Here is a 20,086-nt window from a genome sequence, read left to right as displayed (position 1 = left end):
CGTTATTACAAAACACAATATCGATTTTGGATCACTACTCATTTATCTCGTATCTGTCTAGTGACTGACTAATATACAGTATCAAAATGGACATTTTAATGCATTCTACGTACATCTTATTAATATCTAATAATTTAAAATACTTCCTAATTCATTTCATTATGGTACTTAAATACATAATTTACATGACTAAGAATGAATTAAATACTTTAGTTTTTAATATAATCTTACATAACTGTCTATGTAAAGTATCTACTAATATATTTTCTTTACAGTAGTTAACTCATTCACTCGCAGCCATTTTCACTGAAGCAACCTCCTTCGCTCCCGGCTGTTTTACTGGATTTTGCAAGGCCCACAGAATATTGTGTTCTTTTGCTACAAAAACATGGAACACATCTATTTGTTTCCGGCTTGCAGCAATTAGCAATAGAATATAGCTAAGTTTCATCATTATTCACAAATCTGTATAGAATTGTGGGTAAATTAGTTTTTTTCAACATGACCCTGGTTGATCTCTTATACTCTGCTGCCACCTACTGGCCGTTTCTTGTAATAACTACTGTTGCTTTAAGCGCCCTTTTCAGGTCAGCGGCTGCATCAAAGCTTTCTGTGTGCTCTAGCATAAAAAACATTTTAAAAACGTACAAATACGTTTTTTGGGACCATGGCACTATCTAAAATAGAACGTTTTTATACGTTTTTGGGAGCAAATCAGTTCAATAAAATATGTAGTGTAAATTAAGAAAATCTATCAGATCCTATGACTGATTTTTATGTACTATATTTTAAACAAAATAATTCAAATCCATGATATAATTATTTTTTTAAATCATAGATATTTTCTTTATTGTATTAGATTATTTATCAATAAATAAAATCTGTATTTTAAGTAAATTGTTGTAGTATCTGATGTAATTGACTATATTATAAACAATAAATGAATACTTTTATATTACAAATGATTAAATAAAATCAGTATTTAAAAAAAACATCAATTGATTTTGTAATTATCTAGTATTGACGTATCTATGCACCTGTATGTACAGGTATATACATTTTGCATTATAAATACACATTTTATTTATATTACAAGTTATCAAATAAATCGTGATTTATTTTTTTTACTCATTTATTCCCCCCGGTATTTTGATGCAATGCTCGAATGGTGCTGCTGTTTTGGTTAGCCATGGCACTGCAGTCATCTATTTAATAGCAGATAATTACAGTTACAACTTTTTTTCTTTTAGTCCCAACTTTTGATGTTCTTGACATTTTTTTTCCCAAATCCATTTTCATCTGAGAACCGGTGACTCATCAGGCTTCCCGTTCTGTCGCCCTCTGTTGGTCATTGTTTTTTTTTTGTTTTTTCACCCCTCTTGGACGAGTTGTAACCATGTTCAATTTTGTTGCACCATGCGGTATGACAGTAAACCTATTCTGATCCTAAACTATTCTGAACTTTGGATTTTCTTGATAGTAAAAGGAACGAGACGGCGGGTGACTCATTTCTAAAGGTGGAGCGACAACGAGGCCAAGGTCTTACTTGTGAGGCCCGATTATCATTCAAAGCCACTCGCACAAACTGACCTGCGTCAACGTCTCAACTTGGGCATCCTCTTGTTTAATCCTGCCGCCTTTGTCCGCCGCACGCGCTCATCTCTCCACCTGCAAAGATGACAAAAAGACAAGAGTCAGTGACCGAGGAAGCCATCGGTGTCAATCACCCCCCCAAAAAAAAAAAAAACGGGCCGCGGTTGTTGCTTGTTTTCCTTCAGCTTTCCCGCTGCCGAGGAGTCGGCGGGTGAATTCTCATCTGGCGGATAAAAAAAGTACAGCAAATCCCCGACGAAAGGAAATCGAAACGCTCCATCTTCAAAGGGCGCAGTGGTGAGATTAGAGGACCTTAAAATGTGGCCGTGAGAATAACAAGCAAAGAGCAGTCGTGTTCGGCCCCGCCTCCTTCCGTTCCTGTTCTGCTCTTCGGCCCGGCAAACTCACACAATTCATGGGCGAGCATGAAAAAAAGAACAGATCAAGAAAGGGGGGGAGACCCGTGAAATGTTTGGAGGCGGAGTGAATCTGAACGTAATGACTTGCAATACTGACAAAATCACCCGCACGCTCTGTTCACATTGCTCAATGCAGATTGGGTTGACGATTGGGTTGGGGCGGGTTGAAGAGCTGAAGCTGGTCGTCATTTTTCAAAGTTTTGTTGCGTACTGAATTTGAACTAAATTTAATGTAACATTCTCAGAAAATGTTGGTGGCGGCTGGACCCAAACTGGGTAATCAAAATTCTAACCCAAAGTGCTGGGTCAAATCATCAACCCAATGCACTGGGTATAAATAGCCCTGCACTGGCTCGATCCCTTTTGGAAGCAGCGCTGGGTTAGCTATTACACACAATTTGGGTCATCAAAATCTTTGGCCCAACGTGCTGGGTCCAAATCCACAACTCAATGTACTGGGTATAGAGTAAATAACCCAGCATTGGGTTAGCTATCACACCCAATCTGTATCATTCAAATCTTGGCCCAACGTGCTGGGTCAAATCCACAACTCAATGTATTGGGTGTACAGTAAATAACCCATCATTGGCTCGATCCCTTTTGGACGCAGCGCTGGGTTAGCTATTACACACAATTTGGGTCATCAAAATCTTGGCCCAACGTGCTGGGTCAAATCCACAACTCAATGTACTGGGTATAGAATAAATAACCCAGCATTGGGTTAGCTATCACACCCAATCTGTATCCTTCAAATCTTGGCCCAACGTGCTGGGTCAAATCCACAACTCAATGTATTGGGTGTACAGTAAATAACCCAGCATTGGCTCAATCCCTCTTGGACGCAGCGCTGGGTTAGCAATTACACACAATTTGGGTCATCAAAATCTTGGCCCAACGTGCTGGGTCAAATCCACAACTCAATGTACTGGGTATAGAATAAATAACCCAGCATTGGGTTAGCTATCACACCCAATCTGTATCCTTCAAATCTTGGCCCAACGTGCTGGGTCAAATCCACAACTCAATGTATTGGGTGTACAGTAAATAACCCAGCATTGGCTCAATCCCTCTTGGACGCAGCGCTGGGTTAGCAATTACACACAATTTGGGTCATCAAAATCTTGGCCCAACGTGCTGGGTCAAATCCACAACTCAATGTACTGGGTATAGAATAAATAACCCAGCATTGGGTTAGCTATCACACCCAATCTGTATCATTCAAATCTTGGCCCAACGTACTGGGTCAAATCCACAACTCAATGTATTGGGTGTACAGTAAATAACCCAGCATTGGCTCTATCCCTTTTGGACCCAGCTCTGGGTTAGCTGTTTCATGCAATTTGGGTTACTTTCGACCCAGCAGTGCAAAAAAAAAATCTGCAAACCATTTTTTTTTAAAATGATGTAAGATCAGTTTTTTTTAAAAAAAATATTATTATATGTCTTATTTCATCTAACTGGCCTAGTTCGGAAAGACTGACGGCGACCTCCACCAATTTGACAGAACCAGATTAGTTGAAAGTGGTAGAAGAGTGTAGCTTTAAACTGTAGCCATGTTAGCTTAAAATAAAATATAGCACAGTCACACATGATTCCCCTTTTATGGCATCTCCTTCTCCTCGTAAGCAAACAGAGCTTTCCATTATAACTAGTTTACATTCAAACCAGTAGGAAAAGGCACCAGGCTACTACCTGTTTGGTAGCTTAGCAACCAGTGCTAAATATGGACACGTTTGTACCCGGTTGCTGTCACATAAAAAAAAATTTCAGTATGAAGAGAGCTTGGCAAAAACATTATACTCATAGTCATTATTTTGGTCCATTGACCCACTAAACAAAAGAAAACAAAAAACAGGTTATTCCATTTGATTAAAAGTGCTTTTTCCTGCTTCAAGGTGATGAAAAAGAAGTGGCAGGAGGTTCAATAAGAGGGCACCGAACAGATGGCGGTCTGAACGATGGCGTCCTGGTGGGATGTGGCACACACACACACACACACACACACACACACACACGCGAGATGGAGGACAGACACTGCAGAGTGCATCGCCACATTGCACATCTTAAATCATCCGTTCGCATAGAAATGAATGGAAATGCTATTAATCCGTGCCATTGTTGTAACTTGTAGCTTAATCAACAAAAACAGCTCTTACTGTGCCGTGATTGGCCAGTCTGCATTTGTGGCCTCAACCGAACTAACGGCCTTTTAGCAAAGAGGCGATGCCGACATGCTCCAAGCTGCTTAGTGATCTGATGAAGCAACATCAGGCAGCGACTGTGCAAATATTTTTTTACATCTGCTTCACACTCTCCTCTCTGTCAATCACGTCAGCGTCCGCCGGGAGGAATTTCAATTTCACACTCTGCCGGGGTGCCACGCACACACTTAAAAACATGACTGCGGCGCAGACATCAGGACGGGTGCGGCTTGTAAAAAAAAAAAAAAAAAAAAAAAAAAAAAGGCTCATCGAGTATATTCACAAGCTAAAGATGAAGGCAAAAACAAAAGCAGGCTGAGCATGAATTGAATACAAACAGTTGAGCCGGATTTATTTATGTAGACACAAACTTTTTTTTCGGTCTATTTTAAAATTCAAAAAAGAAACGACAACAAATTAGAGGGCAATAAAGTAAGTGCATTCCAAATAATCGAGAGAAAACAAATCCTCCATATGCTATCGTGCGATACAGAAACAGGCCTCTCTGTATTCATAAATTTCCTGCGGCGCAATCAATGGGCGAAAGCGATACATAAAAGATGAAGCCGTTTGACCTCTGATGAAGCAGTTTGACCTCTGCTCCGGCAAGGAGGATAGCGGAGGGCTTTTCGCGCAGCGATATGGACTCCCCGTCAGGGTGCACTTTGAAGTCGCGGCACACAACGATGAGCTGCGGAGGGGCTTTAAACCTCCGAGACCTCCGGCAACGGCTCACTATGAGTCAGCAAGCGGCAACAGCCGGGCCCGGCGCGATGCATCATGTTTGCTAGAGAATTATACACAACGACAATTTTGGAGATCCTGACTTTTGCGATTACGCAGAATTCATCACAACTTGCCATTTCTTTTATTCTTTCTGTAGAGAGGCCTGTTGGTTCACCAGAGTTGGCAAATCCAGGTCCAGAAAGTAGAAGCCCTGCCACAGTTTGGCTTTAGCCCCTAGCGCCAATGGCGCTAGCTAGCTAGCTAGCACCTGGGGCTAAAGCCAAACTGTGACAGGGTTTCTACTTTCTGGACGTCCATTAAAGACTTTGACTTCAACTCCAAAATGTCAGTAGTTAATGTGAACATGTTATCTCAACATGTTCCATGCAGTGAACAACAATATAAAAAATAAAATAATAAATCAGGTCAATGCCAATTCTGATACAGATTAAAATTCTAATGACAGATTAATGAATTATTAATTAATATTGACAATATGTTCTATGCAGCCCCAGAAGTCTAAATATAGCAGTCTGGTTAATAATGCGTAATAACAAAGCAAAATCCAGCCGCTTTTATCCATCTCAGTGGGCGACCATTTTGCCACTTGCTGTCGGGTGAAAATGACATCACAGTGGCTCAGGTCTCAGGTCACAACCAATCACAGCGCAGCTTCAGAAAACAGGTGAGCGATGATTGGCCATTGCCTGAGCCCTGACCAACTGTGATGTCATGTTCAGTTGAGCAAGTGGCAAAATGGCCGCCCCCTGAGATGGATAAAAACCACTGGATTTTGCTGCATAATTTATATTCCATAAATGTAATATTTATCAGAATGTCATATTTAGACTAGAGAGGACACTTTTATTAATGTAAAGAAATGTTTAAGGTTGACTTCCCCTTTAAGTTGTTGTTAATGCGAGAAAAAAAATGTTGGGTCAAAAATCGGTTTATAAACGATAAGAGGACTAAGTACTTTTCTTCATCATGTATTGGGTCTCTCGAATAAAATAAAATTAAAAATATATATATATATCCAAATGAGAGTACCCAGCTTTAATCACCGCTTCGTTCACTTGGAACCCTCGTTAAGATCCTTGCCAGTTTGGGATCTGTCCCTCGATGCACATGAAATGTTGCCAAAACAATCCGATATGAAAAGCAAATTTGTCGGGCAAATGCGGCAGAAGCGTGAGGGACTCACACGGCTCATTATGTCCAGCTGTGTTAACGTTAGCAAGCCCGAAATGGATATGGATACCGATGTGACTTATAAGGAATTAAAGAGACTGCACTGCGCTGGTGGCCGACTCGCTCGATTCTTAATTATCTCGCCCTCGCCCTCAGTGCCGCCCAGCAGCTCGTTCCCACCGCCCCAACCCGCCCACCCCATCTGCTTTCTTGTCACAAGCCGGCTTCTGGAAGCCCGCTGAAGGGGCTGCGAGACATCTGTGACTCACTGAAGTTCAGATGTGAGGAAGACTACGAGGGAATCAAAGCTGTCTAAAGCTTAAATGTTTTGCTCACTGCTAGAAACTTTGCAGGATGTGGTACGTTTCGCGAGGCATCGGGAAAAACGGCGTCATTGTGACTCACAGAATAGATTAGGATTATATCGTATATATCATCATCGTGTCTGTCTGTATGTAAAAATGGGCTTCAAGAAATTCGGACCGCACCGTGTCAATCTGTCACGGATCCTCCATGTGTTCCAGGCTGCTACGTGGAATGCTACATGCTAACATCACTTGCGCCGACTATGGTTGGCTAGCAAGCTCAGCTAAACAGTATCCCTTCATGGCTGCTCCTCTTACTCATCATCCACCTTTAGTGAGAACAATACTCGTCTTAAGTGTATTCATTCACTGCCATGGAGGCGAGAATTAAGTGACGAAGCAGAACAAGAGAGCGAAGCCATGCTAACTACTAAGCTAACCCGAAATGTAGAGTACTGAAGATAAGTGCGTTGGTAGGTGGTACAGTACACTTTTAACAAGTGTTCATCCATGTCAATCGGTCCACACGGTTTTCCCAGCTGCTTCCAAATTAGATGGGTAATGCTACGCGTTAAGCTAACTAGCTGACGGCTGGCTAGCTAGCTCTAATCCTCGCCTCCATGGCAGCGAATGAATACACTTCAGACAAGTAGCGTTCATACTTAGAGCTGTCAAACAATGACATTGTTTAATCAGATTAATCACCTCTTAGAAATTTGATTAATCGCATAATTAAAAAGGCTTTTTATCAAAAATGTTTGCCTGCCAAATTTGAAGAGCACCTGTTATGTGTTAATTATTTCTCCATTTCTTGATCCGCTGCGCATGCTCATCCACCTCTTTTTCTAATCCGTTAATACTTGCTAATGTCAAATGGGGAAAAAATGACCCCAATAATTTGACATGAACAAATGAATGGTTTACTTTAATGCTTACACAGTAGTTAAGTTTATTGCTCAACACAACCTGTGCTACCTTTAACGTAACCATCCGCTGTCAAGCTAAAGGATCAAAATTAATAGTGTGATTAATCTGAGTTAATACATGATTAACTCATTCACTGCCATTGACAGCAATAAATGTCAAAAATTAATTGGAACTATTTCTACTAGTTTAACTTTTTTTCCACTTTTGTTAACAAGAGTATGAAAGCCTAGAATTTTTGGGGGGGCACATTTAGAACAGATATAAAATTTGTGATTAATCGTGAGTTAACTAGTGAAGTCATGCGATTAATTACGATTACAAATTTTTATCACCTGATGCCCCTAATTTTTAATAATCTTTTCTTTCATTTTTTTTATAATAATTGTTTTTTTTAAAGAAAATATTATTAAAAATTAGGGGCGTCAGGCGATTACAATTTTTTTATCATAATTACTCGCATTACTGTGCTAGTTAACTCACGATTAATCACAAATTTTATATCTGTTCTAATACAATAAAAAAAAATCTAGATATTCATACTCTTATTAACAAAAGTGGGAAGACTGTTAAACTAATCGAAATAGTTTAATTAATTTTTGACATCTATAGCCGTCGATGGCAGTGAATGAGTTAATGCGCTATTTTTTTTGTAATTAATTAGTTAACACTTTAACTTTGACAGCACTAGTTCATACTAAAGGAGGATGACAGAGGTGGCAAATCCAGGTCCAGAAAGTAAAAACCCTGCCACAGTTTGGCTGTAGCCCCAGGTGCTAGCTAGCTAGCTCCCTAGCTTAGCTCCCCGGGTGCTTGTTTACCTGCTAGGGAGCTAGCTAGCTAGCACGAGGGGCTAAAGCCAAACTGTGGCAGGGTTTTTACTTTCCGGACCTGGATTTGCCATCTCTGAGGGGATGAGGACTAAGTAAAAAGAGAAGAAGGAAAAGCTATGACAACTGCTAAGCTAACACAAAATGTAGAGTACTGAAACCAAATAAGAATGCGTCATTCCCGCGATTATGAAATTGTGTAGTTGTGACGATACTGTCCAGCCTCAACAGAATAGCAGCGCTAGCAATGCTAAGCTAGCATTTGCGCCGTAAGACCATTAATCGACGCTCTCCTCACCACTCTTCATCTCCGCTCCCCATTTATAACCTATATCTGCCTTCTCCTCCCTTGTAGCCCCCCCTTTACAATAATATTACGTCTACGAGTCTCTATTCGGTTCTCATCCACGCTTTTGTCCCCCTCTCATGCTTAATCTGTGTTCCTCGCCGCCCTCTCTATATTTCCCCCCCTGCAGACAATCTCGCTCCATCTTTCCGCGGCTCATCACTCTCGCCGACTCGGTCAGAATAACAGCCGCCATCCATCAGAACATTTTTTTATAACCGGGGGGCAATTTTTTCCGGACCCGGCCTCTCGCCGTATTGTAGTGAGCCAGCCCTGTAACTTTAACAAGAAATCTGATGCGCGTCAGGTCTCCGGGTCGGCGAATATGCGGCGCGGGGATGAGGGGCGTACGCTAAACAAGCCCGAGAGAAGGAAGCGGGCTCGGTGATTAAGCGGACACACAAGCCGGGCGCTCTAATCAGACCAAATCAATGCTAACTAATCCAGCGCCAATTAAGGAACGGCTGCTGAGCGCCCGCAACCCGTATCAATTTCTTTCCCACTTCTCCGTGCGAACTCATTGATTTGAGCGGCCTGCGCGGAAGGCAGACAAATGAGAGAATGCAGTTATGAAGTTTTTTTTTTCTTTCTACCCCCGATACGCATTTTAAATTGCATTGATTAATGGCCAGACAGTGTTCCTCAGCTCTAGATGATGAAAAGGATCAAGGTGGTGGAAACAAAGATGGTGGATGGCGCTTGAGTCTCCTGTTTACAGTCCTACTATACAAGATGAATACAGATGAAAAATAATTTAACACACTAATAAGCATCTTTGACATCGAGACTTATGCATAGAGAAGAAAACAACTTTGGTCAGAGCTGGCCAGCATTTTTGTAATGCAATGTTAAAATATGTAAAGAACATTTAAAAAAAAAAAACACGATATACAGCATTTCCAAGCGGGCCCACAATCCTATTGTTCATTGTTTTGTTCAAAACATATTTCGTCAGTTTAGGAACGGCTGCCTCCTGAACAGCCTGCAGGCCCAACAAAGAAACAAGCAGATTTAAGTCAACGAAGGAAAGGAGGGGGGGGGAAAAAAAAGAGCATCAATCTTGAGGGATTTAGCCCAGATTTATGGGAGGAAAAAAATGACTTTTATAATCTGTATTTAAATACAAATCAGAAGGGATCAAGCAAGAGTGACTTTAAGAGCATGTCAGCATAACAAGCGAGCGTAGTACGGCATAGTATTATGCCAAGACTCCCTTGCTGGGATATTCTTTTTCAAATGTTGGGAGTTTAGTAGTGTTTGATAGGAAACAGAATTTTAGCAGTAGTCTTTTCTCTCTGGAATTACTGTACGAACCAAAGCATTGGATTATTATTATTTTTTTACCTCTGTACTTGTGTATAACACGGTCCCGCGATTTGCTGGTGTCCTTCATTATCAGTGTGAATAATATGAATGAAAAAAAAAAATCAAATGAAACGTAAAAAAAATTGTAAATGTTTTTAAATCCAGGTTTGAAACTATGCTCTTTTCCAATACATAAGATAAAGGTCTCTTTTTCATTTTTATGTTTTAAAAAAAAAGTTGTTAGGCTCTTTTAGTAAGCTATTTTTATTTCTTTATTTTGATTGCATTTTTTATTTTATTTTTTTACTGTTACTGCTTTTAAAATAAATGTACTTTTAATTACAGTATGTCACACATATAGTTAGGTTGTGTATGAAATGCACTATAAAAAAAGTGATTCTGTTTTATTTATTTATTTATTTTTACAACCCCTAACTACTGCCCAGATACTAGTAAATGTCTAAACAAATGTGATTTTCAAAAATTTCTTATTAAGCCCCCTGTGTTAATTCACAGGATTTTACAGTAGTAAATACACTCAAAGATACTGTAATCTTTTTCTGTCAAGACATCCCCACTAGTAACATATTTATTTAGCTGGTAAAAGTCACACCTGCTGTGATGTCCGGTCTTCAATGTTGGATTTTTTGGGCAAAAAATACATACAAATAAAAAAAAAACACTGTAAAAACAAATGTTTGTTTACTACAGTAATTTCAAAGCATTCTTTTGTGGGACACAAATCTTACTAAATAATATAGCATATCCTTCCAGGAAAGCCTATTTGGTCAAAATAAATATTGCACTGGTGTCAACTCCAAGGAACTGTTTACTGGAAACTGTGTGGTACCGCCCTTCAAGGTAGTATAAGAATATCTTCGCACTTGTGAGAGGCTACAGCCATTGTCTGTAACTCACTTGTGCCCGGAATATTCTGTAGAAATAAAAGCTTCCAAGGAACTGTTCATCGATCTCCAGCCTGTATCCAGATAACCAACCTTCTCACTACCCGAAAGAAAACGAACACGCGGAGGAAAAGAGATCTCCTCCACAACACTAGCTAATCAGCATTTTTATGTAAATTAATCTCAGCAAAACATTCTTTTCGACTTTTGTACCTGCTTGTATTTGTATCTATAGTATTGAGCTGTCTGGCAGTTCATGTGAAAGTTTCTCAAAACACCGCCTGTGCTGTTAACAAAGGTTTCATCTTTGCAACAGTTGAAGCCCGGCACAAATGAATCCAATTCCCCCCGCCCTGATTCAAATGCTGATTGAATCATCATTTGAATGATGAAGTGCACAAGGAGAACTCCGCTTTGGGTCGGGAGCGGAATATTTCCGAGGACGCTGCTGACGCCGCTCAGCAAGAACGAGACAAGGTGAGCGATGCGAGGCGGCACCGGTCAAACACATCAACAGATATCCGAGCTGGCCGAGACAGAGAGACACAAGGTTAAAAGTTCAGGGCGCGCCACTGCCGAGTAAGCAGATTAATAAAACATGAGCGCCCGTTATCTCGCTATGCTAATGTCCTCATCATTTTTTTTATTTTATTTTATTTTTTGCAACTGCTCTTCGAATGTACATTGAGTGGCTCATTTGGCCGCGGCCTGGGGCCGCCGCGCGTTCGTGCTCGACAAGGTTCGCACGACTCGCTTCTTATGTGGAGCCTTTGACAGCTCCTGGGAGTTTGTTACGCACGGCGAGCCCGGGCCGCCATGGCACGAACATCCGCAAACGGGGGGCGAAATGTAAACCTTGATTTGGAATGCGCAGGCACGCTCCCTCCCTCCATCTGCTCTCATATATGGACACCTTTCAAAAAGTTCAAGCAAAAGTGCAGTCAACGTCAAAATATAGAGTATCTGGTACAGAAGGAATGTTTGCCATGTAAAGTTGAAATACTAACAGGGAGTCCTCGAGTTGCGTCGTTTCGACTTGACAGCGTCCACAATGGCTTAGTTTGAATTAGCGTTCTGCAATGAATGTCTGATTTGTTGGAATTGAGATGTTTCTCGGGTTGGTGAAGGACTCTGGTTGGTGGCCCGGTCGGTGCTGGATTTCACTTTCCTTTCTTTGGTCCTTCCTCGGGTCTCCCGACGGCCTCACGACTCTGGCTGGAAGTGTTCGGTTTGGGTGAACGGTATGGGATTTTTTAATAGGTTTTTAGGTGAACTAATGAATACATACTCACCCACATACAAAAGAAAAAAAAAAGAGAGAGCAATGATGATGACATGTCAAATCGGTAAAATTTCCGAATGAACAATACTGAGCTCTCCAGAAAAAAAAAAAAAAAAAGCAATGAATTTCTCTTCCGGGTCACGCAAATATGTTTTTTTTTAAAAATTACTGTACAAAGTATTTTGATGCAAATATCGACTTTAACGGGGAAATCCGACTTAAATCGAAATTCGGGTTAGCTAGGAACGGAACTCCGCCGTAATTTGAGGACTCCATAAAATAGATAAATGTTAACATTCTTCTTTTGTCCCATCACTGGTGAGAACATTTTTAGAACTATGGGCTACTCATGTTGTTCTTAGGGCTAACTAGTACCTGTTGTCACGATTTGTTTTCTTTTTTTTAGGACACCACACATTAAACATCAGAGCAGGCATCTGTTTTGGTCGTGTTTCTTTCCTCTTTTACCATTTACCTTGACTTGCACTGGCACAGGTACGATTTGGTTTCAAAATATGCTTCCTTCTATATCTACTCGAAACATACTTTCCCGCAGCAGCAGCATCTTTCGGATGCACCTTTCTGAGCACGTCCGTTCCACATCCTGCTCGGAGAATCGGCAGGATCTCGAGCTCGGCTAATCTAAAGTCAAGGTAGTCGGGCTATCAGTGGGGAATTGAAGGGGGATTACACGTGCTGAACAAAATGAGGCTTAGACGGACAACGCTGCTCGAACCTGCTGCAAACGCGCCCGACGCCGCAAGAGCGCGGCAATATAATGACACCAATTAACATGGAAAGTGCTTACCGCTGCACTGATTTGCATCGAACTGCGGAATAGAGATGAGGAGGATGATGATGATGACGAAGCACACAAATAATGTACTGGCATTCATTTTTAACTTCTGCTTTAGAGGGTGAGTAATTTAAACTCATCCGGCCTGGCGGATATGGATTTTTTGAAGCCGATTTGATTCAGATACTTGGCATTCTGATAACCGATTAATCGGCTGATTAATTCAAAAATATATAATGAATGAAATTGTTTTAGTCCCTTATGGCTTTCAACAATAAATGTAATTCGAATTTGTCTAAAGTTGTGATGTGTTCATGACTGTAAACAAAATAAATACATTTCAAGTTGACGATTTCAAAACACCTAATATCGGCAATTAATAGGCCAATTCAATTGGTCCAGCCCTTGTTCTGACTATTCACAAATAGTAAATAAAAAATAATAATTTAAAAGTGTCTGAATTAGAATATTTATAAAATTAGTTTTTTTCCTTGTGGATATTTTTACATAGACACAAATTTAGTTAGACACAAATCCAACAAAATTTTGACTTTTAAGCCAGAAAAACACGCAGTTCGTCTGAATAATTAAAGCACTCGCAACAATGTCTCGATTAATATGCTTTATACAGGATGTGATTAACCAGCATTTATAAATAGGCAAACTTTAAAAATGACTAAACTTTGAGAATTTTTCCCGAAAATGTCCACCTGTTTTCTACTATTAACACAAGTGTTAATAACAACAGTTTTATCATTTCTGTTTTGAACAGCATTTCCCACCACTCCAATCTCATGCTAGGGAATCGTTACCTTTGTTGACCGTTTGTATTGGCCCTGCATGTGTGATCAATGCACACATATTGATCGCTTGCTATCCTGCCACTACAGCAGAATCCCAGGATATTTCCTGAAATAAGTCATTTTTTTATTTGGATGCTGATTGTTTTCGGAGCATTTTGATCAACATTTATTCATATCCTTTTATGAAGAGTGTTCTGGGGGAAATGGTACTCGTTCCGAGAATTTATTATAACGTGGCGTGCGGGCAAATTGCCTCAATTAGTTTTTAATCTCACAGCGGGCAGCGATAATGTATTACATTTTCTGGCATTTGGAAAAAGGAGAGCGTCACGATTGGACTGCTGTTTAAAGGGCCAGTAGAGCCAACAGTATGGATAATTTTTATTTTTATTATGAGTATATATATATATATATATATATATATATATTTTTTTTTAAACCTCTTAATCAGGAGTTTGTTTCCATTTATTTGACCTAGGGCTGGGCGATTATGGGAAAAAAATAATAACCATGATTAAAAGCCATTCTCCCGTGACATGTGTGACATTCACACAATTCTGTTGTTCTACCGAGCTTCAAGTTTAAGCAATAATTGAGACCTTATAAACTAAAGGATTTTTTTATTATTATTTTTATTTTATTTTTTTTATGGAGAGCTCAGTATTGTTCATTCGGTAATTTTACCGATTTGACATGCCATCATCATTGCTCTCTCTTTTTTTAGGATATTGATTGTGTTTTTGGTTAGCTCTTTCAGCTTTAAATAAAAAAAAAAAAATAAATAAATAAAAAAATTATAATATTTTAACTCATTCACTGCCATTGACGGGTATAGACGTAAAAAAAAAAAAATTGATTCACTGCCATTGACGGCTATAGATGTCAAAAATTCATTTGAACTATATTAGTTTCACAATTTTTTCCACTTTTGTTAACAAGAGTATGAAAACCTAGAAAAAAATGTATTGTACATTTAGAACAGATATAAAATTTGGGATTAATCTTGAGTTAACTAGTGAAGTCATGTGATCAATTACAATTAAAAATTGTAATCACCTGATGCCCCTAATTTAAAAAAAAAGAAAAGAAAAGATTATAAAAAAATTAGGGGCGTCAGACGATTATTTTTTTTAATTGTAATTAATTGATTAATCACAAATTTTACATCTGTTATAAATGCACAATATTAAGATTGTTAACAAAAGTGGAAAAAATGTGAAACTAATATAGTTCAAATTAATTTTTTAAGTCTATAGCCGTCAATGGCAGTGAATGAGTTCATGATTGTGAAAAGCCAAAATTAAAATGACAGTAATTGCCTATCCCCGAGTCCAGGTAAAATTAAAGCTCATCAACTCACTAACACAACGAATGCTCTTTTTGCTTTGCCTTGAGCACAAAAACAGCGAAAAAGGCAAATTTTTCAGCCAATAACAAAGAGCAGAGGTTTTATAAAATAATATGCGGAGATTCCCCCGTCAATATTTGCACTACATTGCTTCACATCACTGGCATCATAATAATGACGATCAATACACGTAACGGCATAGACGCGCAAAATAAATCGTATCGGATGAGCCGGAGAATTGCATCCCCTCCACCGTAAACACGCACGCACGCACGGGCCCCTTCTCCCCGCCTACACACCAAATTATGATGACAGTGACTGCTCATCCCGCCGGCTGCCGCGACGTCAACGCTGGCCCAGATTTCATCAGATTATACAAATGACATAATCGAGTGCGTTTGGCTGCCCTGCGCAAACATGTTTGCGTAGCCTGCATGCGCCGCGCGCCTCTCAAAGCTCTCAAATATCCTAATATTGTAAAAAGCACCCGAGTGCATTCAATAAATGGAGCGGTAAAGGTAATAAAGCCGGGTTATTACAAAGGCTTTGGCGTGCCGGCTCGCACAGAAGGTGCATCTGCTCTTCTGCAGGCCACTGAAGTCACCCTGAATGAACGGCCACGTGCGCTTCTATGCATACGTGTCCGGGAGAGACGCACCTTGACATGCAAAAATTAGCCTCGCTGCGCTGCTTCCCGAACTCAGGTGGCGTGACTCCTGTGGCGCCGCTGTCACGGGAAATTAGTGCAGTTTGATGGTTATCGCCGCAACGCGATCTTTACCGTTGTGGCACGCTAAAGGTGAGACCACAACTTAGATGTTTTTAAATAAATACCTTGTATCAGCAATCTCGCGTCCCTACTTTTGAGTCACCTCAAACTTTACAACAAAAACAAGAGCTTTTGATGGCAACATTGCGGAATATATTTACATTATTTTTTTTTACATCCCGTTCGTCGTTACTCCATGAAATGCGTCAACTTTTCTAATGATCGCGACAAACATTTTCTACCGGTTTTCTACCTCAACTCAACTTTAAATACTATATAAAGAAAACGGCGGTAAACACAATGAAAAGAGCAGGGCCCCCGAAATTGACCCCTGTGGAACACCATACGAAAGTGGCGCATCGTGGGAACCAACTCAAAGCAGCACTTTACTTCTTTTGCCTTGACACCAATTCTTAATTATTTAGACAACGCTTTGGTAGTAATTAGGGGCGTCAAAATGAGTGTGTTAATTTTGAGTTAATTTAAAGAGTCTTTAATGCCACTCATTTTTTAGCGCGCGATTAATGACGGCCCCTTATTTGGAAAGCCTGTACTGGGGGAATTCCAGTCATAACACAGCAGACACATCCATGTCAAAATTTAGCATTAATAAATTTTATAATGATGCATATTTTTTAGGAGTTATATTTTACAATTTTAAAAATGTGCCTAATTTCACGAAGTTACTTCATGTTAAAGATTAAATAGCTCTTAATATGAAAAGAAAAATGCACTGAGCTGTCACCCACATCTTACAAATGCAATTATGCCATCTAGTGGCAGAAAATGACCTCGCCCCAACTCAATATCACACTCACTTTTTACAGTACATCTTAACTAATTTTTATGAATTATTATGAAATTACTGTATCATTGACTAAAAGAAGCCGCCGTATTTCTATTAGTTTAACATTTTTCCACTTTGATGTTAACAAGAGTATGAAAACTTTGAAAAAAATATTTTACTTTTGGAGCAGATATAAAATTTGCGATTAATCACGAGTTAACTATTGAAGTCAAGCGATTAATTACTATTTTAATCGCCTGACACCCTTAATAGTAATATACAGATTTTTTTACCTCATAATTGATGCTAAAATTGTGAGAGACCCCACACTTTAAAAAGAGCGTGCTTACCAGTAAAGAAAAAATATATAGTTTAACATTAACAATTGTCTGCCGTAACTTTTTCCGAGATTACTCGACACACTAGAGAATAATCAGTCTGGATAATCTTTTAAAGAAATCCAAGAATTGGATCTGCACTTACTTTGACCAGATTGGACGCATAATAAAATAAAGCCCAATTATCGCTATGCTTTGAATAAAAAGTACTCCCATTTAATCTCAGGCGCAGACTGCATGTTTGCTAAGGTTGTAGACGTTAAAAATGGATCCCGCAAGCCTGTACTGGTCCTGTCTTGTTGTGTGATTCATTTCCAAGTATTATAATGAGTGTCCTCTAGAGGCTCGGCTTAAAAGCGTTGCGGTTCATCATGTGTGTTTGTGCAGTCTGTCACCGCCTGCAGTGTGGCGCCTCATCAGCGTGATTTTCAGCCATGATGCTTGCTACCCCCCCTTCCCCCTCCCCCTCCCCCTCCGCTTTTTAATTCTCATTGATGTTTGCACACAAGCCAAACATGCGCAAATATAAATGTTGCCCTTTTGGGCTGCAATTTGTTCTCCGGTAATTTGCTAAGGATGCGCAGTAGATTTATTTCCACTTGGCAGCGGGCACTCGCGTACAAGTAGGTACGGTAGAAATACTACAATCGTCCGTTGCCATAAAAAACGATAATTACAGCCGATGAAGCGTTAGCGGATCGTCTCTCACTCATCTTACTGGTTATGCGTTCGCAGCCATCCAAAGCTGTTGGCGGGTGACGACCCTGACGAAGCCATTTTCTGCTGCCTTTGCAACTCTTTTCTTCTTCCTGCTTACGCCAGAAGCACTGAGGCTGTTTGGATGTCCTCGCAGATGCCGCTATTTCATGCTTTCGACACGCAAGCTTTCACTGTCTGGATGCCTGGCAGGCGTGGCGAGCATTTGGGGGGGAATGAAAACAAATAACGGCCTCTTCTTCTCAACAACTTGCCAATTGCGCAATAAAAGCTTTAATGCGTTCCAGTCAGATCTCAAATTACACACGCCATCAATCTGGACGAATTTGAGCATTCCCCCCCCCCCCCCTGTCTTCCAAGGCCCGATTCTTAAGACGTCGCTGATTGATTATCCTGACCAATTATCCTGTAGGGTGTGTTAAGAAGGATTAAAATGTTGAGGGTGTATATACACACCGACAATCGGACCGAATGTCAGCATTTTTCCAGAAAATATTGTAAACTTGTTCAATAGTTATGATGGCAAATCCATATCTGAGTTCAGCTTAGTGTCGGACTCTGTGATTGTGACGTGAGAAAGTCTGGCAGCCTTAGCAAAATGTCTTAACGCATTTGCATGTTAAATGTTTTAAGTGTCCCAAAGACATATTTATACGTTTTTTTGGTTTTTTTTTTTTTAAATATATTCAAGAGCATACAGAAGGCTTTGATGCAGCCTCTGACCTGAAAAGGATGCTTAAAGCAATGGTAGTTATTACAAAAAAACGGCCAGCAGGTGGCAGCAGAGTATAAGAGATCAACCAGGGCCATGTTGCAAACAAGCTCATTTATCCACAGTTCTAAACAGCTTTGTGAATAATAAAGAAACTTAGCTATATTCTAATGCTAAATGCTGCCTCTCATAGGTCAGTTTAGGTACTACAACAGACTCCCTGATGGAGATATCGTCTCGTGTGTGTGGAAGAGCAGTATTGCCAGGTGTATACAACACTTCAGAAAGTTCAAAAAGTGCCTGGTTGTATTTTCCACTTTTTCTTCTTATTGGACAGGAACCGATGAAAAGGACACCAGTTCAGCTACCACCTAAGCCAAGATGTGAGCTACAAAGCCTGTCTGGAGAGATTCCGGGAAGTAAGTGAGATGAGAATGAATATTCGATAGTAGCACAGATAAAACATTTGAAAATGAGCCCCGGGATCTCGCCGCTGTCAGGTGCACGCAGTCGTTTGAAGGAACTGTCAAAACTACAGAGGCTAATGGTGAACATCATGTTAACGCGTATAGGCATACGGGAGGGGAGGAAAAAAAAAAAAAAACTGCCAGCCCGGATAGAGTACAGATGGGATGTGGCAGTATGTCAGCCGCTGTAGCCCTGAATCAACACTTATTAATTTTATTTAAAAGAGAAGCCATCGTAATCATAATGCTCAAAGAAGTAAGCGTGCAAAACTTGGCACATGCTTTGATAAGTTGACATTCAAGATTCAAAAAGACAAAAGGACCACGATCAACTAACTGCAGCTTACTGGCCAGTGTTGAGAAATATAAACACGTCACACATCTATTCCGAAAGTACAAAAGGATACAGCTAACTTCACCTTCCTGGGAACCTCACTCTATTTAGCCTTTATGCTGGGAAATATGCACATGTTCCAAAATACACAAGATGCAGATGCAATGATGAGCTAACTTGGTTAACTATGGTGGAAAAAGAAAGCTGAGAAATGTGTTCCGAAAATATAAAAGCACAAGTGAAACAGAAGCAATGATGTGCTCCGACCACCTGGGAAATCTCATTCTATTAACTCTTCAATAGCCTGTAAAAAAATTAAAAAAAAATTAAAAAAGAATAAGCTTTTTATGTTATGAGAAATATACACATACCAAACTGTGGGAACCTCATTCTAATCATTTTTTGCTGGTCTGTGCTGCAAAATAAAGAAACTACTGTCTGTATGTTGAGAAACATACATCAAACAACTGAACTACAAAAAGAAGTGTAAGTGCTAACTTTGCCAGCTAGGGGAACCCAACTCCATTTGCATTCTAACAGTCTATGATGTAAATTAAAAATAAGTTTAGCATCTGTGTTCATTAATATTGCACATATCAACAATTTGTCCAAAAGTATAAGAATAGCACAAACGAGGGAACCTCACTCCATTCACTTTCCACTAGACTGTGTTATATAATAAATAAAGCATCTATAGGATTTGAAATATGCACATGCCAAATAACAGTTGGATGAGAACAAAAAGACAAGCGCTAACTTTGTCAGCTGGGAGAACCTCTTTGTGTAGATTTCCCACACCTTCATGTTGTAAAACAAAGCAACTGCTGTAGCCCGTGACTTCATTAATATTGCACGTGTCAAACAACTCTTCTGAAAAAAACAAAAAGAAAAGTGTTAACTTAGTCACAGCTGGGTGAACTTGACTCCATTTACTTTCTACGTCTGTGTTGTAAAACAAAGCAAGTGCTGCAGCCTATGGATTTATTAA

General features: G+C 39.8%; 1 protein-coding gene across 4 annotated transcripts in view; it reads right to left on the bottom strand.

The window, feature by feature from the left end:
• The window catches only part of dlgap1b (discs, large (Drosophila) homolog-associated protein 1b), a 93,785-nt gene that overhangs the window by 55,103 nt on the left and 18,596 nt on the right, over positions 1-20,086 (bottom strand). For all 4 annotated transcript variants that reach the window (XR_013289833.1, XM_077555197.1, XM_077555200.1 and 1 more), the window contains one exon: positions 1,591-1,668. The gene's annotated coding sequence lies outside the window, so the exon portion shown is untranslated. The remainder of the gene's footprint in view (positions 1-1,590; positions 1,669-20,086) is intronic.

The sequence above is a fragment of the Vanacampus margaritifer genome, chromosome 20, assembly GCF_051991255.1.
Source record: "Vanacampus margaritifer isolate UIUO_Vmar chromosome 20, RoL_Vmar_1.0, whole genome shotgun sequence".
NCBI classification, from domain to species: Eukaryota; Metazoa; Chordata; class Actinopteri; order Syngnathiformes; family Syngnathidae; genus Vanacampus; species Vanacampus margaritifer.
This window is presented reverse-complemented; position numbering and strand designations above follow the sequence as displayed.